The sequence below is a fragment of the Leptopilina boulardi genome, unplaced genomic scaffold (genome assembly GCF_019393585.1).
Source record: "Leptopilina boulardi isolate dan_hultmark-lab unplaced genomic scaffold, ZJU_Lbou_2.1 LbouV2_112, whole genome shotgun sequence".
In the NCBI taxonomy this organism is placed as follows: Eukaryota; Metazoa; Arthropoda; class Insecta; order Hymenoptera; family Figitidae; genus Leptopilina; species Leptopilina boulardi.
Genome location: NW_026137655.1, coordinates 1,597,247 through 1,619,607, shown reverse-complemented (window position 1 = coordinate 1,619,607; position 22,361 = coordinate 1,597,247). Strand labels below are relative to the sequence as shown.

The following is a 22,361-nucleotide window of genomic DNA, read 5'->3' as shown; positions in this document are numbered from 1 at the left end:
AAAACACAAATACGAAATAACAGACACTTCCGGTTGCTTTATCATAAAGTTCGTTGAAATAAAGTTCGACAGAAATATTGTAGAGGAATTTTGACTCAATATTGCTAAGGAATATTGCCTAAATTTTGCCAGGTAATGTTTTCTAAATATTGCCTCAATATTGCCAAGAAATGTTTTCTAAATATTGCCTAAATATTCCCAGGTCATGTTTTCTAAATGTTACCTAAATATTTTCAGGTAATGTTTTCTAAATGTTGCCAGGTAATGTTTCCTAAATATTGCCTCAATATTGCCAAGAAATGTTTTCTAAATATTGACTAAATATTCCCAGGTCATGTTTTCTAAATGTTACCTAAATATTTTCAGGTAATGTTTCCTAAATATTGCCTCAATATTGCCAAGAAATGTTTTCTAAATATTGCCTAAATATTCCCAGGTAATGTTTCCTAAATATTGCCTCAATATTTCCAGGCAACGTTTCCTAAATGTTGCAACAATATTGCCGTGTAATATTGTTTTTGCAAATTTATTTTCAGGAACACAATTTTTAATTTCGGGGATACAAATTTTTTTTTAATTGAATTTTTTTTTCTGAGACAAAAAGACAATTATTTTCCATTTATACACTAAATGCAGTGTTTAAAACAAAATTGTAATACAAATTAAAAAGATAATTGTCATTTATGACGATATAAAATATATATATAAATATTAACTGACTTTCTACTTTAATGTAACAATAATCTCTTCTAGCGGAGATTTTCTTTGCAGCTTAAAGGCGTTAAAGCAGAAGCAATATATATATATATATATATGAGGAACAATAGCGAGCGTGGATTTAATCGGATTGACGATCATTTCAAAAGAGGATTAATGCGTGTAACGCGTTGACGGGAATTAACTGCGCAAAAGAAGATGAGAAAGAAACAGTCGATTATATATATTCATCTCTATTAAATAGTATTATTTTTTTACCATTCATATTTTTTTCACCAATATACATTCATTAAAATGCATTCACATATACTCTAAAAAGCGATCATTTTTCATTATTTTCCTCCAGTCAGTCGAATTCGATAAAATTGGTAATTAAACTCGTATATTTGGAAAAAAAAAATTTTTTTTGCCTTTGAACGCGAAACTTGTGGGAAAAAAATGCGATTTTAATTTAAAGGGCTATTTTAATAAAACAGTCATTAGTCACACACAGGGGAAAAAATATTTTAAATTCTATTTTTTATAAATAATAGATGTAAATTCAGTGTGCTTATTATTTATTTAGAAAACTGCTGAGGAAAAAAATCTAAATTTCAAGCCTACTTTTGTGAGATGTAAAAATGTGATGCAGTCGAATGGTTCCCACCCTCGTAAATCCTGCATGAAACTCAAATAAAGCTCTCTCTCTCTCACACTCTTTTTCTTTTTATCTCTTTGTCTCTCTTTCTCTTTCTCTATTTCTATTTCTCTTTCTCATTCTCTTTCTCTCGTATATATCAAATGCGTTTACGATCGTTGAGTTAAAATCGTGAGATTCGCAACTCTGATAAGTGCGGCTTGCATTTTACGATCATGTCAAAAGTACAAGTGTGCTGCACCGAAATCTCACTTCTGCCTTATTTCCTGATAATAAAGTCGACTTCACTTTAAGTATCTCGCTTTAACTGAGATGATAATTTCAAAGTAATCTGCTGAGTAAATTTCATTTAGATTCAAAACCATTTTTTTTATTACGTTAATATTTTACGAGATGAGAATTTTTTTTTCGTTAAAATAGTAAACTAAAAATATATACTACTTTTGTATAAGTAGAGAAAAAAAATTGAAGATAAACGGAAATTTTATTTCAAAGGTAAAGATAGTTAAAAATATTTGTTGAAGATTTTAAATCAGTAGAAAAAATGAGTAGCGGTCAGACGAAATAGATCAATTCTTGTTGGTTTTTTCAGTAGTAAAAGCAAGTTTTAGTCAGACATAATTTTTTTAAATTTAATTGTTTATAATTTTAATATCAATAGTATAAATAAGTATTAGTCTGACGAAATAGATAAATTGTTAATTTTTCAGTAGTAAAAACTATTTTTAGTCAGACAAAAAGGCCTTATAATAATTACCTAGTAAAAATATTTTTTTCAAAATAGGAAAGTACTTTTTTTTTAAAGTTTTGTCACCTTTTTTCAGTAGTAAAAACAATTTTTGGTCAGACATGATAATTCAATTCTTGTAACTGTATAATAAGTAGTAAAAATAATTTTAATCAGACAGCAGTAATTAGTAATTATCAAAAGTAATTTAAGTCAGCTAATGTTGTTCAAATTATAGTAATTTTAGTAATATCAGTAGTAAAAATAAGATTTAATCAGCAAAAATTGTTTTAGGATCGTTTTTTTTGCAATCAGTGTCAGTAGTAAAAGTAAATTTTAGTCAGACATAACGGATTTAATTCTGGCGTTTTTAGTGCCAGTAGTAAAAGTAAGTTTTTAGTCAGACATAACGGGTTCCAAAAATTTCAGCATTGGTAGCAAAGAAATAATTACAATCTAATAAAAACCAAAAACAATTTTGAGCAAAAAACTTTTGTTTGACAATTTTTGAATTTGATATTGTTTTCAGAACAAAGAATGTCTCTCTAGTCAATTGGAACATAAGATCCCGCATCAAAGATATTTACCATTGAATTTACCCCTATTTGTTTCTCGTGACTATCGATCAATTTCGTGGTCCATGCACTTTGAAACTTGATTGATCACAGGGACTTTGGATAGTATATATACACACACAAACAGTGAGCGAAGGATGAGTAAATTTTGCGACAAGTGTGCCTCAATTCAGAAACTTAAGAGAAGGAGTTATCCAGTGCTTAATTGTCAGGAATATATATACAGTATGAAATCGCATTAATCGCATTAATCGCATCGTTAAAATAGTAAACTAAAAATATATACTACTTTTGTATAAGTAGAGAAAAAAAATTGAAGATAAACGGAAATTTTATTTCAAAGGTAAAGATAGTTAAAAATATTTGTTGAAGATTTTAAATCAGTAGAAAAAATGAGTAGCGGTCAGACGAAATAGATCAATTCTTGTTGGTTTTTTCAGTAGTAAAAGCAAGTTTTAGTCAGACATAATTTTTTTAAATTTAATTGTTTATAATTTTAATATCAATAGTATAAATAAGTATTAGTCTGACGAAATAGATAAATTGTTAATTTTTCAGTAGTAAAAACTATTTTTAGTCAGACAAAAAGGCCTTATAATAATTACCTAGTAAAAATATTTTTTTCAAAATAGGAAAGTACTTTTTTTTTAAAGTTTTGTCACCTTTTTTCAGTAGTAAAAACAATTTTTGGTCAGACATGATAATTCAATTCTTGTAACTGTATAATAAGTAGTAAAAATAATTTTAATCAGACAGCAGTAATTAGTAATTATCAAAAGTAATTTAAGTCAGCTAATGTTGTTCAAATTATAGTAATTTTAGTAATATCAGTAGTAAAAATAAGATTTAATCAGCAAAAATTGTTTTAGGATCGTTTTTTTTGCAATCAGTGTCAGTAGTAAAAGTAAATTTTAGTCAGACATAACGGATTTAATTCTGGCGTTTTTAGTGCCAGTAGTAAAAGTAAGTTTTTAGTCAGACATAACGGGTTCCAAAAATTTCAGCATTGGTAGCAAAGAAATAATTACAATCTAATAAAAACCAAAAACAATTTTGAGCAAAAAACTTTTGTTTGACAATTTTTGAATTTGATATTGTTTTCAGAACAAAGAATGTCTCTCTAGTCAATTGGAACATAAGATCCCGCATCAAAGATATTTACCATTGAATTTACCCCTATTTGTTTCTCGTGACTATCGATCAATTTCGTGGTCCATGCACTTTGAAACTTGATTGATCACAGGGACTTTGGATAGTATATATACACACACAAACAGTGAGCGAAGGATGAGTAAATTTTGCGACAAGTGTGCCTCAATTCAGAAACTTAAGAGAAGGAGTTATCCAGTGCTTAATTGTCAGGAATATATATACAGTATGAAATCGCATTAATCGCATTAATCGCATCGTTAAAATAGTAAACTAAAAATATATACTACTTTTGTATAAGTAGAGAAAAAAAATTGAAGATAAACGGAAATTTTATTTCAAAGGTAAAGATAGTTAAAAATATTTGTTGAAGATTTTAAATCAGTAGAAAAAATGAGTAGCGGTCAGACGAAATAGATCAATTCTTGTTGGTTTTTTCAGTAGTAAAAGCAAGTTTTAGTCAGACATAATTTTTTTAAATTTAATTGTTTATAATTTTAATATCAATAGTATAAATAAGTATTAGTCTGACGAAATAGATAAATTGTTAATTTTTCAGTAGTAAAAACTATTTTTAGTCAGACAAAAAGGCCTTATAATAATTACCTAGTAAAAATATTTTTTTCAAAATAGGAAAGTACTTTTTTTTTAAAGTTTTGTCACCTTTTTTCAGTAGTAAAAACAATTTTTGGTCAGACATGATAATTCAATTCTTGTAACTGTATAATAAGTAGTAAAAATAATTTTAATCAGACAGCAGTAATTAGTAATTATCAAAAGTAATTTAAGTCAGCTAATGTTGTTCAAATTATAGTAATTTTAGTAATATCAGTAGTAAAAATAAGATTTAATCAGCAAAAATTGTTTTAGGATCGTTTTTTTTGCAATCAGTGTCAGTAGTAAAAGTAAATTTTAGTCAGACATAACGGATTTAATTCTGGCGTTTTTAGTGCCAGTAGTAAAAGTAAGTTTTTAGTCAGACATAACGGGTTCCAAAAATTTCAGCATTGGTAGCAAAGAAATAATTACAATCTAATAAAAACCAAAAACAATTTTGAGCAAAAAACTTTTGTTTGACAATTTTTGAATTTGATATTGTTTTCAGAACAAAGAATGTCTCTCTAGTCAATTGGAACATAAGATCCCGCATCAAAGATATTTACCATTGAATTTACCCCTATTTGTTTCTCGTGACTATCGATCAATTTCGTGGTCCATGCACTTTGAAACTTGATTGATCACAGGGACTTTGGATAGTATATATACACACACAAACAGTGAGCGAAGGATGAGTAAATTTTGCGACAAGTGTGCCTCAATTCAGAAACTTAAGAGAAGGAGTTATCCAGTGCTTAATTGTCAGGAATATATATACAGTATGAAATCGCATTAAATTTACCAGAGAAGCCATAATATTCCTTCCTGTTTACGAATATATCCAAGATTTCGAATATAGAACGGAAATTTCTATATAAAGGGAATTTACTACTTCGATTGCTAACAAGATCTTATTAGTCTTCGACTAATTGAAATCAAGAAATTAATATAATTGTTAAAAATTGAAAAATTTTGTAAATGAGAATAAGGAAATGTTTTCCTCTCAATAATTACTTTTGAAATTTCAATTAATTTTCTTTTTTGGAAATATTTTTATTTTCCTTTTAGAAAACAAATTCATAAAAGTAATTTCCCTAAACCGCTTTTCGTTAAAATTGCATCGAAAAAGAATAATTAGTGCTTCGGGAAACACAATAAACATGATGAATAATTAAAATCCCTCACGAATGCTAAGAATAAAATTTCGCGTGTGACAGGTGCGCGAGGACAAATGTAATATATATACTCATCACTATATATATACATAAACATAGTGTAAATCCTCTGATGTCACACGATCAGTCTACAAAGTTTCGTAATGGGTTTACAGAGTAATCCAGTAATTGATTTGAATATTCTACATGATGGACGGTGAACAGACTGTCGCGCAAAAGGGGTTTTGTTGAAGCTTGTCATTCAAGGCCTACTATATCCATATACACACAGCGCATGGATCCGAAAATCATTTCATTATAGAAAGGGACAAGTGAAACTTTGCATCGCTCGCAATTCCTTAAGCCACATTGTCATCAGGTTTGGTCCTCTCTCCCTCTCTCAACATCCAACAGGATACAGGATATAATTGCACACACACACAAAGAGTAAGTGAGTGAGTACTATGAGAGGACAAAGGACCAGTGTTCACAAGGAACATTGGATCAAACACAGGACAGGGTAAACGCCTATTAATGTCTCGACTATATATACAAATTATTTCCGCTTTCTTGTATATATATATAAATATATAAATGAAAGCATTTTTTATTCTTTTTATTCCTTGTTTCAATGGCATCATAAATAAAAGCAAATAATCTTCTTAAATTAAGAATATATTCCTATTAAATTATAATTTAAAGAGGAAAACAAAAAGTAACTGTTGCAAAAATCGAATTTTGTTGATTTGAACTGTCCGGAGTTTTTGCGCATTTTTGGGTAATTTTTACTATGAAAATAGTACAATTTACTATTTTCGCAATAATTTTTACTATTTCAAAAGTAAATTTTACTATTTTCAGAGTAAAAAGTACCAGAAATGCGCAGAAACTCCGGACAGATAAGGTTTTACTTTTAAAGTAGTTAAAAATTACTTTATTCGTTTTCCTATTTTTCTCCGAGTGCGACTCTTAGATCGTGACAAGTATCGCAGCGACATCTGTTGCATATTTTCATCGGTCGGTAATTCAGAAATCTAGCTTCAAATTCGAAAAAACCACATCAAAATAAAACCTTAATTATTGACACCAAAAAATTTTTAAATTTATAATTTGCAAGAAAACAATTTTCTAACCCAGTGGAAATTGTCAATGGTAACCATTGGGCCATTATAGGACCAAGGATGGTCCAATATTGGGCCAATACTGCCAATATTGGGCCAATGGTAAATTTCCCGTTGGAAATAAATCTATCGAATAATTATATTTTAACAATTTTGGAAACAAAAAAGAAAATAATTCAATAAAACAGAAAAAGTTTTTAAAATTCATAATTCAACTTTCATATTCTATATTTATATGAATATATATAGAAGAGATAAATATGGTACTTTCATGTATTATGTATATTTTTATCTGTCGCAAAAAAAAAATGCAAAACAGTTTTTTATTTCAAGGTCTGAAATTTGTATCGTAATTTTTTTCATTCATGAGGATCTTTTCCATGTATCAAAAACGGGGTTTGTTCAATGTGTGTGTGTGTATTGCAAGGGGGATTACATCTCTATATAGAGAGATCTTCTGGGGATGACGTAGCCAAACACCATATCATACAAGGAGAAATCTCATCCATAGGGTCAACGATGCGTACATTCAAGGGATCAAAAATAACGTCATACCCGAACTATTTACCGGAATGGCGATAACATTTCTGTATTTTTTTTTTCTCTCTCTCTCTCTCTCTTCCGATTATTTGTCGACATTTCGATCTTATTTGACACGTTTCATAAAACCAGTGAACGTGTGGAGAACGATAATAAGAGCATTAAAGACGATCTCGACAAATAAATACACATTTTGGATAAAAAGAAATGTTTTTTTCAAATGGAAAATTATATAATTTTATGAAAATTAATTTTCACTTTATATTTCTGTGCGGAAATAATAATTATTTATTATTATATATTATTTATTACTAATTATTAAATAGCTTCATTTAATTCCAATTACAATAAATTTAATTATAATTGTTAATATAAATTTTTATTTTTTAAAACTTTTTTAATTAGTTTTGTTTATATTAAATTTATTCCCCGTGGGAAATAAAAAAAAATTCTTTGTATAAATAAATCTCGAAGGAAAATTGGATTTTTTTTTACAGTCACATAGGATAAGTAGCTATATAGTGTCTAGTCGTAAAGTGCAATGAAGCCATCGGTACACTGTCTCTAGAATGTTGTACATGGTCGTAATGTTACTTTGCTTTATCCCTAGATTGTCCCCACGTGTGTATGTGTCTGTGTGTGCACTCGCATTCTCCCTTCTTCAGTAAATATACCCTAAGATTATAGTAGGGAGAAAGTTCGTACTCAGCCAATTTTCAAATTACTATACACTATAACACAAAATTCCCTCCATGCAATATTTACCTTACGTAACTTAACATCATTGCGTATTGATTATACATTATTGCTTTGAAAATAAATTTTCATTTAATTGCAATGAAAAGAATTTTACTAATTTTTTTTCTTAATTAATTTATTATTATAATTAGTAATTAAATAATTACTGACTAATTACTTACTATTTAATTCCTAAATAAATTATTACTAGTTAAATAACTAATGTTATGTCTAAAATTTAAATTTGAAATTTTTAAATATTATTAAATTTTCCTAATCTAATGAACTTATAATTATTCCCTAATCTGTTTCCTCAATTTAACTTAATTAAATAAATTAAGTTGGGAAGAGGTATTAAATGAATGGTCAAAAAATATTATTTATTTAATAAAACTATTTATTAATAAACAAAATATAAAAGTTTATTTAAAAGAAAATATTATGATTTTAATTATTTAATGGTTGAGAAACAATTATCAAATATTCCTTCCTATAAGATTTGGGTTCTTGTTTACCTCGAGTCTTTTATTGGTGTTTCGACAGCTGGACCACTCAACGTCAGATAAGATCTTCTATTTCAGATGTTAAAAGGTCGCTCGTAAAAATTTTATGACAGAATTTTCACTGGAACTTCTGGACCGTATTTTCTGTATTTCACTAAGTTCTTTGACTCTTTTTCTTTAATTGCTGAACACTTGTATTTTTATAGCACTTATGAATGACTTTTTGTAACTGTAGATACTGCCGACACTTATGTATATATATATATATATATATGTATATATTCGTCGAACTAAACTGCTTCACAACTGATACTGATATTGATACTGATTTTGACTGTCCTCCATGGGAAAGATTTCCCTTTATATACAAAAATTTTATAATGTAAATCTTTCGATGGGACCAGCTAACCCAGGAAGTCTTTTTCTAGGACGGTACCACCTCACCGATGTAAACAGTATTAGTCCCCTCTTCTATGTAGTAGTGGCTCACACATATGGTCCATTCATTTGAAAATTATATTCCTCAACCACCAAACATCAAAAACAACACATATATCTTTTGCATTATAAATATAACATTATTATAAAATATTATTTGTTTACATATAATTGTTTATTAACAAGTATTTGTTTATTTAAAAATACTTGTTTATTTATAAACATTTATTTATTTATAAATATATTTGTTTATTTATAAACAACTGTTTATTTACAAATATTTGTTTAATTGTAAACAATTATTTATTTACAAATATATTTATTTATTTAATTAATTCATTAAAAATAATAACATTTATTTATAAAATATGTTACGGTGACGTGACACTAATAATTACTATATAATTCCTAACTAAATAATTACTTACTATATAATTCCTAATTGAATAATTACTAATTAAATAATTAGGTACTAAGTAAATAATTACTTACTATATAACTACTAACTAAATAATTACTAATTAAATGATTACTAACTAAATAATTACTTACTATACAATTCCTAACTAAATAATTACTAATTAAATGATTACTAACTAAATAATTACTTACTACATAATTCCTAACTAAATAATTACTTACTATACAATTCCTAATTAAATAATTAGGTACTAACTAAGTAATTACTTACTATATAATTCCTAACTAAATAATTACTTATTAAATGATTGCTAACTAAATAATTACTTACTATATAATTCCTAACTTAATAATTACTTACTATATAATTCCTAACTAAATAACTAATAACTAAATAATTTCTAACTAAATTATTACTAATTAAATAAATAATAATTACTAATTAATTACTTACTAATTACATAACTAATAATTAAAGAATTACTAAATTGTTACTAATTAAGTAATTACTAATTAAATTGTCCAAAACAATGAATCATACTTCATTTTACGTAATTCCCTTTTTTATTCTCACAAGAAATAATTTCATTAAAAAATTGAATCTCTAATTCTAAAAGTGATAAATTCTATTATAAAGATAATTGAATTTTTTTTTTATTTAATGTTAAAAAATTGATTTCGTGCGTATCTATTAAGAACTGAGATAAAGGAAGTCCTGAAACATCAAAGTAAACCTAATCAAGGTGTTTCGTGAACATAAAGCCGGTGCTTATTATCCCCCAGACAAAGTCTTGGAATATTGCAATATCGACTAATAAAGAAGAAGTGAGAAAGAGGAAGGGAAATGAAAAGAGACAAGGGGGGGAAGTAGTAGAGGTGACAAAGGCAAAGCTTATAATCGAAAGCCGATAATGCACTAATGCATCAAACCAAACCTAAGAGGGGAGAGGGGGGGGCGGTGTTGAATTCTACCTTGCACAGGTTGTGCCACCCAATAGACCTCTCAATTCCAGGCTTAACTAATTAATCGTGAGTGTTCCAACACACCTAAGTAACTAACATTCATAATTGGATATAGTTTCCCAATATTAAAACTTTATAATTCGAGTTAACTAATTCCTCTTATCACCTTGACGACACTCAAAACTTGTACTGTAAACATTAAACTATAATATTCTTAAGGACATACATTGTAATATTTTTTTTTTAATTTATTTTTTATCTTTTTATTTATTTTTTTTTTAATAAAATTTTTTCTCCTAAAAGTAGAATTTTTATTTAGCCGAATTTTTAAGCTGTAAAATTTTCTGAAACAAATAAAGGCTAAATATAAATTAATAAATAATGTTTAGCTTAATAGAATTTCAGCCAAATGGAATTTCACACAAATAAAAAATTTTAATTAATAAAAATGTTAAATGAAACTAGTGAAAATTCTACTGAATAACAGTTTGGCTAGATATTTTGGGGAAATAATAATGAATTAATGAAATTCTGCCAATAAATATTTGCTAAATAAATAATATCATCTAGAGTGAAATCCTGCTAAATAACAATTTGGCCAAATAAAAATTCTCCATAAATATAAATATGGCTAAAATGTGAAATTCTGATGAAAAAAAATCTGCTAAATAAAGTGTATAAAAATTTTTTCAAGAATAAAGTTCTTCTGAATAAGAATTTGGCTAAATAAAAATTCTCTCGAAGTGAAAATTTGGCAAAATAGTAAAATTCTACCAAAATGGTTCTGCTAAATAAATAACTAAGAAATTCTATCTATTTCTATTTTTAATTAACAAAAATTTGGCTAAATGGAAATTTTACAAAAGAGAAATTTTTCTGCTAAATAAATCCGTCGAATAAGAATTCAGTTTATCAGTAATTATACTCCGTAAATTCCGTTAAATAAAAAATTGCCCTAAAATTTGTGTTTAATACAAATTCTGGCTTAATAGAAATTGAATTTATTTACTATATTTTAAAAAATAAATTTTTTTTTAATACCTGATTGGAAAATTATAAAACCAATATCATGGGTAAATAATTTTCAAATGATCTATAAATATATAAAGTTAATATTAAACCTATTTCGCAGTTTATTTCCGGTGGAATTTTCAATAGAGAAGCATGCACGTATTCGAACACGTGTGTTGCGTAATTCAACATGTCAGTAACATGAAACTAATGGAGGGGAAAGTACAACAACACTTTTACTACTACCTATATATATATATACAACAAAAAATTAGTTCTCACGCAATATATACAATGCTTTTTGGAAAAATCAATAATAAAACCGTTCGCGTGTTCTGTGTGACAAAGTAATTTGCAAACGCATTAAAATTCCTTTGCACGCATAGTAGTATATAATGAAAAAAAAAATCAATAGACATAAAAAAAAAGTCTACACTTAAGGAAGTCACTTTTACTATACAAAGACACGCGACAATTCCCAGGGTTATTTTTCCTTTTTTCGCGCATTATTTCCTATATACTGCGAATGGCAGGTGGAATCAATATATATGAGAAAAAAAACTTCAAGGTAAACTTTCGCACAAGTTTCATAAATAAAAAAAGAGTCTCAAGAAACCTGATAAATTGACTTTTTACATGTAACACAACAAGTTTTTTTTCCTACAAAAATTTTATTAAAAAAAGAAAATTATTTAATTCAAATAATTGCTAAATATTTATCAAATAATAAATTATAATCGTATACATAAATGTACCAATAATTTTTGTATTTGAAACAATTAAAAATTTAATTGAAATAATAATTATTCAATTCAGGGAAATATTTATTTAATAGTTAAAATGAAAATAAATTTTTTTCCCAACCTAAAAATTTTATATATGAAAAAAATATTTCTAAAATAAATATTTTTTAATAATAGAACAAAAAAAATGAATTATTAGCAAATCATAATCTAGAGTGTTTATTTTTGAATGTGTCACAATCAGATATGAAGTATAGATATATATTAATTTAAACTCGCTGAGAGTCACGTACGTATACGTTTTGATTGACAAATCTCATTAGAAATTGGTACAATACGGTAACGGGAAGCTAACTAAATTTGACTGTGCGGCTTCTCCTTCTAGGGAGTGAGGAATTATCTCCGAGAGCGGACACATATTAATGCATTTACGAACGCAATTAGTTTTGTGGCAATTTCAAAACTGAAACAGTGAAAGCCCTCTACATTGCAAAAAGGATGCGTCACACACAGAGAGAGAAAACGAGCAAAGGGTAGACACAACGTGGATTATTAAAATGTCAAACAAAAAATAAAAAGGAAGGGAAACAATATAACGCATTGAGGATTAAATTTTCTTCTATGTTCATATTATAAATTTGTCAGTTGACTTTAAAAAACATTTTATAAACTGTTACATCAAAATCACTATTTTTTCTTTTTTTTCAATTAAAATTTTTTGGCTAAATATTTATAAAATTTTGATTGAAAATAATTATTATACAAGCTCAGCTTCGGATTTAGTCAAAGATTCAAGTTCTCGAGTTTCGTTGGGTTATATATACCAATAAATAAGGACTTTGGTAAACTTGAGCAAGACCATGATGATTATGAGGGATTGATTTGCAGCCTTATTGATTTGCTCGAAACTTGGTTGCTTTCAATAAATATTGGTTTTAGTGCGTTCACTCTGACCAGTTACTGGGTTTTCGAGCAAATGAATATATATATACACACATCGAACAGTTTCCATATATATATATAGCAATTCATTCAACCATGTCACTCGCACACTACAAATCGTGCGGACAGTTTCTAACTTTCAGCCGACAGATTGACATATACCTCGAATGGAAGCGAATTATTCCTCTATAAATGTATATACCTATACTAATACAATGTACGTATACTCTATACTGTGGAAAAAAAAATTTTTTTTTATGACTATTTTAGATTTACCATCGAAAAAAAGAAAGAAAATAAAACGTCAAAACTAATATTTTTCTTGTCGCAAATATAAATTTTGCAATTCAAATAGATATCAATAAATTTTTTTTGATAAAAAAATTTATAAAAACAAAAATTAAGTTTTATGGAAATAAAATAAATCACTACGACTTGTGCAGTGATTTATTAAATAATAGTATATTATGTGGCAAGCACGTAAAGTAGTACTTTTTAGGTGAGGATGTAATTTTCAGTACGAGCTGTCGTTAGTGCGACGTAGGTGAGACGAAGGCGAGCTGTAGGTGAGATGAAGACGAGCCGAAGGCGAGTCGAGTCGAGCCGAAAGCGAGCCGAGTCGAACCGAAGTCGCACAGACAGCGAGTATTGAAATCATCCGAACCTAAAAATTACTACGTGCGAGCCACATACGCTATTTTTTTCGCCATTGTTATGAAAAAGTGAAACAATTTTAAAGAAAAAAAATAATAAAAATTGATAAATAAAATAAAAGCAAAAAAAAAAATTATGCAAAAATTAACAACTGCCTAAAAAAGACTTTATAGGGCAGTTTACTGCCTAAAAAAGACTTTATACGGCAGTTTGCTGCCTAAAAAAGTCTTTTTTAGGCAGTTGGCCCAAACTCCCTTAAAAAGTGCTACTTTATCTGCCCAAAACAGGCACAAAAAAGACACTTTTTCATGTCAATGGCGAAAAAAAAAATTTCTTGTCCAATTTTTCATTACTTCAATTTTGATTTTGCACTTTTTTAAGTAACAGGATTTTTTTTTAATCACACTAATTTAAAAGTATCAAATTGTTACCAAAAATATCAAATTGATATAAAAATTTGTATCAATTTGATATTTTTGGTATCAATTTAATACTTTTAAATTTGTGTGATAATAATAATAATAGTATTTCGATTCCTTATCTATCTTTAAAAATTGATTTAAAAAAAAAAATTCCATGGATGATTTCAATGTAAACTGTATACAATTTTCTAAGCAAACTTTTTCAATTTCGATTCCGCACTTTTTTAATTAAAAGTCAGTTCTATATTTTTTTTTTCAATAAATTTCGTTTTGTAATCTATCTCTATAAAAATTTATTGAAGAAAAAAATTTGATCAAAGGTTTTAAAAATAACCAAAATATTCAATTTAGCAAATAAAATTTTTTCCATAAGGCAGTTCTATATTTTTTTTAATAATTATACTTTTGCCGTATGATTGAATAAATAATTTCTAATAATAATAATAATAATATTTCGATTCCTTATCTACCTCTAAAAATTGACAATGAAAAAATTTGATAGAAAGTTTAAAAATATAACCGAAATATTCAATTCGCGAAACAAACTTTTTTCAATTAAAAATCAGTTCTATATTTTTTTTAATAATTATACTTTTGCCGTATGATTGAATAAATAATTCCTAATAATAATAATAATAATAATAATTTCTAATAATAATATTTTGATTCCTTATCTATTTCTAAAAAATGCTATAAAAATTTCAACGGAGAGTTTAAAAATAACCGGTATCTAATTTTCTAAACAACCTTTTTTTTAATTTTTTCTTTTTTAAACCAATTTTGTGGAAAAATAATCAAACAAAATATGTTATATTTATTTTTATCTCTTTGATAAATCATGAATGAATAATTACCACTGAAGTGAAATTTCGAATATTATTATGGTTTTTGGATCAAAGCAAAATTTTGAAAACCGGAAATTCCAAAATTGTTATTTTTGAATATGTATGTATGTATATATTGGATTTACGCGGTTTGCGAAGAAGTTTCACATGCATGGCATGTATGCGCGTACCATCTTGACACGCGAAACTTTAATTGGCGGATGATGAGAGAGAGAGAGAGAGAGGAGCTTGGTAACGTTAATAATTTCGCCTATCTACTCGTCAGTGCACATTAGTGTGTGCATCAGGGGATGTCGGATGTCCGGACATCACGTAGACGTGCGTCGGACGTCACGTCGACGTGGTTTACCCATGGTGCGTGTTTCAGGGACGTTCTATTACACGTTTAGGAGGTATCGCGAAATTTCACGCCGGAGGCGCTCATCTCTCTCTCTCTCTCTCTCTCTCTCTTCTCTCTCTTGATTAAACGATAAAGTTAAAGCACATTCTAAATTTATATAAACAGAGCCAGAGCCTCGATTTTGCTTTCGTTTCAAATATAAATAAATATACAATTTCAAGATAAAAAAACCCTTTTCAATGAAACTAATAAGAATCAGACCTTTGAAAACCAAAAAAAATATGAATTCATGTACAAAAATTTTTTTTTGAAAAAAAATCATGAATTTGTATATTATTATTGTATAATGAATAAATTTTTAAAACAAAAGAAAATATTGTTGTAACTCACCAATAACAAAGGGTGGCCAAGAGAGTCGCGGCATAAGAAATTCTGAAACAGAAAAGTAGAAAGTTTTATGAAAAACCTACTGGCAGAACCCCAAGAATAGTTAATCTCCCATGAAGGAAACATTCGTTTCAACCCCTCGAGTTGAAACTCGACGCAACCCTCCCTTTACCACCCGCAAAAACCCTCGTCTCTTTTCCGAGTAATATATAGTTTCAAAATTCTGAGATCTCGACTCATGTCATTTCCTATTGGCCAATGTTTTGCCTTTCCAAATAATACAATATTGATGCGAAAATGTGATAAAGATCCTCCAACACGTGTGTTATAAAGTAAACAGAAAAAAAAATTTTCCAACGACCTTTTTTTAACTATAATAAAATTTATTATTATTTTAATATATTTTTGAATTTAAATTACATAATAAAAATTATTTTAAACTATAAATATTTATTAATTTTAATTTGAGAATTTTTTTTTTTTCTGACTTGAATATAAATACATAGAAATATTATGCGTTAATGTATATTATATATTAAAAAAATCATAAAATTCCAAACAAACTTTTAAAGTCCTGATGCAAAAAGCCAAGGAAAACTTTATATAACGGAAGCTGTTAGGAATGAAAACTAAAAGAGAAAGTACTACAAGACTCGGCAATTACAGAGATCAAATTTGCATAAAAATGAAAAAGTTCCTTTTTTTCAAGCTCAGTGCGCCACTCGTGATTCGCTATTCTAAAAGCGACGATCGAAGCCCGCGCACGGTGGCATATTTGAATATGAAGCGTCCACAAATTTTCAACGAGACAAGCCATTTTCCTTTGAACTTTTCGCTTTATTCATTTATTTATTTTTTTTTTCAAAAAGCCACGCACGCATGTCTAAATGGGTCTATACACTGTATGTCGATTACATATTTTTTCAATAATAGTAATAAAATTTTCCCTCCTCGAAAAAAACAGAATTTTTTAATAATTTGCGAAAAAAAAAATATTATTTTAAAGAAAATTAAAAAAATTTGATTTTATTCCTTTTCAATTTTCTATAAAAAATTTCGAAAGGGTTACAAATATTATTTTAATTCACATCTATTTGTTTCCCCCCCCCCAATATTTTGTAAATTATATTTTCCAAATATTTTGTAAATTATTTTCTAAATATTTTGCAAATTATTTTCCAAATATTTTGCAAATTATTTCCAAATATTTTGCAAAATAATTTTCCAAAGATTTTGTATCAATTAAATAACTAATAATTCTGTAATATACCAATGATTGTTTAAATATTGTTTTCCAATAAGCGATGCATCAATTGCATTCTGAATATGATATATATTGATAAATTACTTTTCCGAAGTATTTTGTAAATTGTTTTCCAATCATTTAAAAATATACCGTTTATTAAAATTTTACAATAAAATAAAATTTATTAATATTGTGTTTTATTAAATGAAAATATTTCAAATGTGCTTTCATTATCTACCTTAGTAGAATTTCAACTATTTAAAACAAACTTTTATTTAATTAAATATAACTATTTTGGTTTATCTAAAAAAAAAATTTGTCGAATTCATTTTTGTTTAATATAAATTTAATTTAATTTTAAATCAAGTCTCCCTTCTTTGAGTTATAAATATTCCACATTTAGAATATTATTTTTAGACAAGTTATTTGCACACAAATGTTGACAATGAAAATAGAAGTTGAGTGAAATTTTTTATTAAAAATGCATTTCAGTTTATATAGGAGTAGTGTGATGTCGACCATATAAAGTAAATATTGAAATAATTGTCAACACTTGGATTTTATTTTCAATGTAAATGATGTGAGTCAGTGAGGCACGTGTCACGTGCACAGATGTGGATGCAAAATTCATCTCGAAGTGGCACTCATGTATATGGCATTTTGCCAAAAACTGTTTTTTTTTTTTTTTATTTTTATTTTCAGGCACAAAATTATGACAGTGATTTCATCTGGCAACATATATAGAAACATTCATTCAGAATTTTGATGATACATTACACTGCTTCTATTATTGAATAGAAAGAAAAAAAATTAAAAACATTTTTAAAATTGTTTCTTAAAAATAGAAATATTTCAATTTTTTATGAGGAAACTTGATTGTCTGACTGTAGTTAACTGAATCTACTTAGAAAGTAAAAAAAAAAGAATTTATTTTTAATCGGAGAATTTTTCTGACTATAAGTAACTTTTTTTAATTTCAATTACTTTTTTTACAAACAGTATTGTCTGACTGTAATCGACTTATTCTACTGATAGTTTTTAAAATACTCCTTTGTCTGGCTATTCGTTACTTTCTCTACTCAAATTTTCCTCATAAAATACAATTTTTCAGCTGAAAAACAAATTATCTGACTGTTTTTGTCTTTATCTCCTTTGAAAATAGTTTTTTCTTATACAGAATAATATTTTAATTAGAATAAAAAAATTATTTAATTAAACTCATCTTGATATGAGAAGAAGAATAACCCTTTCTTAGAAAAATATTCTTATTTTTATTTTTAAATTATTCTGAGAATATATAAAAAAATGATATGCAAATATTTGTCCACGGAAAATTGAAATAAATTCGCCTCTTTGAAAATATATATATAAAAATATATTATATAAAATAAATAAAATTTAGAAAAGATATAAAATATTATATATATATATGAAAATATAAAAATAAAAAATAAAGCAATTTCTTCATGAGTGAAGATGAAGGAATGAAACAATTTGAAATTGATGGCAACCTTTCAAACAAAACCTTTCAACGAACCTATAACTTTATCTCTTGCAACTTGTCACCTGTCCAAGCTCAGCGCTAACTTTTTTTTTACTCCCCCCTTACAATACAGTTGGAGAACGAAATATCGATTTATACGGTTCGCTGCTCCTAAACGAATTTACAAGATCCGCTTTTTCAATCTGCACTTCAATGGAAACTGGGATATCGGCTACTTAGCTCACAAATGTTCCTCACAATAAACAATTTACAGGACGCCAACTTTTTTTTTTTTATATTAAATTTAGAAAACATATGTCTTCAAAGAAAGCAATATTTAGGTCAATATTTAGGAAATATTGTTGCAATATTTAGGAAACATTGCCTGGCAATATTTTGTTCATACGTTGACAAATTTGGTGATAAAAAAAATTTCTCCATAAATTTTTCAGATAAAAATTATTTAATACACAAAATATAGACAGAAGATTCTAAATATTTCATAGAGGTAAAATTCAAGACGAATCGATGTGAATTTTTCCTGAAGTTTTTCCGATATTATGTAGTATATATATATATATTTATAAGATTTGGAAAAATACGCGATGGCTAAATCCAAGGGATACAATATATATATATATTGAATTGCAGGATCTCTTCGAGGAAGATAGTTGTATATGTATAAAGTTCCAAGTTGGAAGTGCAGTTTCGGACTATGGACGTCCAACAAGGGGTAAAAGGCTCCATTTAATCCGGTGCGATCGAACGGTCGTCTCTCATGGTAATCCCGAATAAAATCCCAAAGTGATTGCCGCCCCCTCTCTTTCCACATTGGGTGGTCAAAGGAAGACCTGGCGAGCACCGCCAACACGCGAAATTACACTTTCCTTTTGCCGCTATATATTTCGAAAATTTTTTCTTTTTTTTAATTTAAACCCTTTCAATTTTTGATTTTTAAAAGTGTATATATAAAAAAAAAGTTTCTTTGAAAATGAAATTAAATAAAATTTTTTCTACTGCTTTTTAAATTTCGTTTTTAAATTAATTTTTAAATATATAATAGTAAATAGCAAGTGTATTTTTATCAGAGAAATAGTAATACAAAGTAGATATAATAATTATTACCTTTTTCAGAAGTTAAAGAGAACACGCTAGGAATTATTAATGAACTATGTCAAATGTATGTATTTATTAATAGCCATAAGATTACGTAAATCTATAGTCTTTCTATAAGCCAAGTGACGTATATAAAGAAAGTCGGTCAGTATAGACCTATCAATGAAATATTCTAAGGTTGGAAAAACATTTTCGATAAAAAGACGGATGTCTATGACAATAGTACGATAAGAAAATGATTCTTTCATAAAATAAATTCAATCCTATCTTGACTATTATAAAGACCTTGCTTTTTCTATTTTCAAACATCGCAGATTGTGAATCCTATAAATCTACTTTACATACATATATTTATACGCATCTATCATTGTCAAGATTATCAGACAATTCCTGTCAAATATGTATCACAAGATCTCTTTATATACATTTTTCTATTGTAAAAAATGAAATATTTTTTATTCTCGAAAATATACTTTTTGTTCGAAGTAAAAAAAAAATCAGATTCAGTAATTATGTGATTTGAATTGAATCATTTGGTTAGAGAAAAAAAGTACGTGACGTGTGACAATTATTTTTTTACTTTTTGTACTCTTTTCTTTTAGTGCAATCAGTAATAAAACCTAAGTCAATTTTTATCTCGACTCACGTACATTCAGGAAATGGATTTCCCAGGGATGCCGAACCCCATCCGAAAAGCTACTAAAGAGAATTGGCAGAGTTTCAACCACATACAAAAAAAAAGGAGGAAAAAAAAACCTCTGCAAAGAGAGAGAGAGGGGGGGGGCACATAAAAAAAGCCTGGATTAAGAGTCCGAAAATCGTTGATTTATATCCACGTACATTATAAATTATACTTTTGACTTTTCTCGCAACCTCAAGAGAAAAAAAAAGAGGAGAAAAACTTCGTATCGCTGACTCAACAGTAAGTGGAATAACAAAATTCAGCAATTCACCAATAACTAACAATTTAAAAAAATATATTTTTTAGGAAAATAGAATTAAGAATTTCGTATTTTAAATAATTAATTAAGAATTTGATATTTTAAAAATCTGAAAAATAGAATTTTTTTTTCCAAAAGAAAAATGGAGAATTTGCTTTATCAATTGCACAGGGTCTCACAGACCATGTTTGCACAGTTATGTTCGAAAATACAGATCTGAATTCCAAGAAGTAAAAAAATTTCACTAATCTATCGATTTCGATCAAATTAAAAAGAAATTCTACTCTTTTGAATTTTGCAAATTTCTCTAATTAAAATACAACAAAAATAAATAAATTCTGTCTTTCAGCAAAAAATTTTGCCAAATTCTATCCCAAAATATAATTTTTTTTCTTGTCCTTTCTATTTCTGAAACTAAAAAACCAGTTTTCGAAAAAAATTTCAAAAACAACAAAAAAGAAACTGCTTTATTGAGAAAGATATTAATTCCGCGGTGAGACAAGGGCTGTATATATTGAACAGCTGTGATCCCACAAGGTCTGAGGGATACTTTAGAAATACTTAAGGATTCCAGGTGGGTGACACTTCGTGCTTTCAAGTTCGATGATCGGAAAATACCAGAATTTGAAATTAAAGTTCGACGCAAATAAGAGAAGCTTTCTAAGAGGAATTATGAAGAAGAAGAAGAGAGATGAGGGGAGAAGTAGAAATAAGGAATTATTCGAGTTTCGAAGCTTAAATATTCAAAAGCAAGTGCGCGCACTGGAATTCACGTATATACTGATCCAAGAACGACGAGCCCTCATGGGATTCGTTAATTACTCTACCATCGACAATATGCGGTGTGCCTACAAGCGCCTTCAATTTTAATACATATTTATTTATTTTTCCCTTCAAAAATACTCTCATTTTACTTGCAAACAATTTTTATTGTCAAATTTCAAAAGCACACGAATCTTACAAAATTTTTATTTATTTCGAAATTAACTGAAAAATAATATTCTCAATTTAAGAGAAATATATTAATTGCAATTAAAAAAAAATTATTTTTACAGGAAAAAAAAATATTTACCTGGAACAGCGAATCGTTTCACTCTAGTACCAAAAGTTTTATTTGTTTCAGTTAAATCTTTCGCAATTTTAGCGAAACCTTTCGCTGTTTCAGATAAATATTTCTTTCCATGTATTATATAATAAAAAAATGTAAAATTATTATTAATGAAAATTGTAAAATTATTATAATAAAAAATGTAAAATTATTATTATAATTAATTAATAAAAAATAATTTTTGATATTATTAAAATAAATGAAAGCATTTCAATTCTATTTCACACAATCTAAGACGCGATAAGAGGGCGATAAGATAAAATACTGTATAATGGAGAGAAGAGTCAACCGATATAGAAATGATATTGGGCATAAAAGTGGAATCTTTAATAACTAATTAATAGCTAATGGCTCGTGCAATCCAAATGTAAATAAGAAGAATAAACTTACAGTTCTTCGTGTGCGCGCGCGATTACACGAAAATTCCCCGAGAGAGAGATGAAACTGCGCTAATTAAACTTTGAGAAGTGCTGTGCATTATTCTCCTTAATTGGCGACCGATATCCGTTGGGGTGCAAGATGATTAAGGGTCTGAACACGGACAAAATCCACCACCTCACCCCCATCCCTCTTTCACCTCTCTTATCCCTCGAAAAGCCAATGGAATAACTAAAACTCTTAGTATAAGCTGTAAACTAAAATTTATGAAAATTGCGACATATTTGAAAAAAATATATTTTTTTAATAGGAAAAAAGACAAGCAAACAAATTTTCGACATTTTGTGGTGGAAATTTTATGTCTGACCATACTTAACTTTTTCTACTTAAAAATAGTTTTTTGCATAATTTCAAGAAATATCTTGTCTGACTATAACTGACTTTTTCTACTTAAAAATAGTTTTTT

General features: G+C 27.5%; 1 protein-coding gene across 7 annotated transcripts in view; it reads right to left on the bottom strand.

The window, feature by feature from the left end:
* LOC127281673 (protein tincar) overlaps positions 1-22,361 on the bottom strand; it is a 179,076-nt gene that overhangs the window by 119,423 nt on the left and 37,292 nt on the right. For all 7 annotated transcript variants that reach the window (XM_051305519.1, XM_051305528.1, XM_051305554.1 and 4 more), the window contains exon 3: positions 15,627-15,668. The gene's annotated coding sequence lies outside the window, so the exon portion shown is untranslated. The remainder of the gene's footprint in view (positions 1-15,626; positions 15,669-22,361) is intronic.